We start from the raw sequence: 2,208 nt of genomic DNA on the forward strand, positions 1-2,208 counted from the left end.
ATGGAAATGATTTTGAAAACCGAACTGAGTTTTGCATGTGGGTGTTAGATAAAGTGGCAGAAAATGAAAAGTTTTTCGAAAATATGTTATTTAGTGATGAATGTACTTTTCATAACAATGGTCTCGTGAAGAGACACAACTTTCATTATTATTTTGATACGAGTCCGCGCACATACAGGGTTATGAAAAATCAAAATAGGTGGTCAGTTAATGTGTGGGGTCGAATACTGGGCCAATATTTAATTGGACCCTATTTTTTTGAAGGACATCTAAATGGTTTGATGTTTCTCCAGTTTCTAATAAACCATCTCTCAATATTATTAGAGGAAGTCCCTTTCAATATTAGAACCAACATGTGGCTTTAATTGGACGGAGCCTTATTATCACTGCGAAGTTCGGCAATTTTTAAATGCTGACTTTCAAAACAGATGGATTAGCAGAAATGGGTTTCAAAATTGCCCCCTCCCCCCCAGATCTCCGGACTTAACTCCACTAGATTTCTTTTTGTGGGGGTACATAAAAGGAATTGTCTACCATACGCTTCCGACAACTTCACACGATATGAAAACACGCATAAGAAACGCTTTTAAAACTGTAACTCCGCAAATGTTGGCCAGAGTTAGCAGTGGTTTTAAAAAAAGAATTTACAAGTGCCTGGAAATGGACGGTCAACATTTCTAACATTTGTTATAATTAATTTGCCTCGGTTTTATGGTATTCCCAGATAGCATTTGATATTCTATGAATATCCCAGAATGTTCAAAAAATATACAGAACATTGCGGGAATATCCTGGGAATATACATGGTTAAACATTCCTAACATGAATGTTCGTGCAATATACATGCATGTATATTCATCAAAGTTCATAAAAGGTATATCCTAGGTATGTACATATATATACATATTGGGTATATGTGCAGATGAACATGCCAGGTATGTACATTTTGTGTATATGTGCAGGTGAATATACCTAGGATGTTCAAAACAAATATTCCGGTAATATACATGAATGTATATCTACGGTATATTCCAAATTGGTTGAATATAAATTTTACGTGCCCGCAGCAGAAAAGTGAGGGCATGTAAAAGTAAATCTTGTTACTATTAAAACCTGAGACCCTTATGAAATCCTGAAAATATGCTGTTTTGATTAACAAATTAACAAAATTTATCGAAAATAAACCAGATTACCAAAATTTGCCGAAAATAAATTTTGCGTGCCCGCAGCAGAAGAGTAGGGGCACGATTTTTTACTTTTAACTTGAGTAAGTCACCGTTATTTAATTATTTTCCTTATTGAGAAAGAAATAAATTAGTATATTACAGCTTACTTCTTGCCTTACAAACATAAAATACCATTTCATTTATGTTTAGACTTAAATTTAAAAATAGTACGTGCTCGCAAATTATTTGCATTGTTTCTTCTTATCCTAGTTATTTATTTGGAAAAAAATTATGGTTCTGAAAAGAACCGATTTGTGTTTGATTAAGTATGTTCCTACTTAATACTGTCTTGGGTTTAGGTGCTTTTGGTTTTTTTCGTTGAGCCTGGTATATTTGATTCCTGATTCTGTGTTTACAAGCATTGACAAGAGACCATTTTGTCTGCTGTTTTAGATTTTTCCACTCGATTGAATTTTTCCAGAAATATTTTCAGCTGCGTTCAGGTTCCCGAGTGGAGAGTCTTACCACTGAAATTGTGGATTGGATGGCCAGGGGCAGTCTGGATAAAACTGGTATTTGAGAGCATGTGGAAACGTGGAAAAGGTTGTAATGCATTCTATGGCAGAACATGGCGTAACCTGCTTCGGACATTGTTTATATGAACTTTTCTTTATAAATGCGTCAACGTTATAATTTTATTGGTCAATGTTAATAAAATTTCTATATTACTCAAATACATTTATCCAGACATAACAGTTTCCACACTATAAAATCCAAACAATTGAAATGCATATTACAAATTCAAATTACTCGCTTAGTGTGTACACGGATTACGTCCGGCTATAACACGGCACACGAAAAATGTTCGCATAAGATACGGCAAAAATGTAAAGGTATGTTGGTGTTTAAATTAAATACATTTGATTATTTTATTATTTCGTGTTTTATACTACAGGTAATGTCGCTGTTGTGGACTTGAAGCATTGAAGATGCTAGGGATCACCAGATCTCCAGATCCAGTGAGAAAACCACACACGAAAAA

The 2,208-nt window shown here is 34.3% G+C and overlaps 1 protein-coding gene across 1 annotated transcript in view; it reads right to left on the reverse strand.

Annotated features, from left to right (window-relative positions):
* LOC125502619 (4-pyridoxate dehydrogenase-like) overlaps positions 1-2,208 on the reverse strand; it is a gene marked incomplete in the record, with an annotated part of 5,767 nt that overhangs the window by 2,323 nt on the left and 1,236 nt on the right.

Source organism: Dendroctonus ponderosae, unplaced genomic scaffold (assembly GCF_020466585.1).
Source record: "Dendroctonus ponderosae isolate FM_Combo_2020 unplaced genomic scaffold, Dpon_F_20191213v2 Dpon_F_20191213_1, whole genome shotgun sequence".
Taxonomy (NCBI): domain Eukaryota; kingdom Metazoa; phylum Arthropoda; class Insecta; order Coleoptera; family Curculionidae; genus Dendroctonus; species Dendroctonus ponderosae.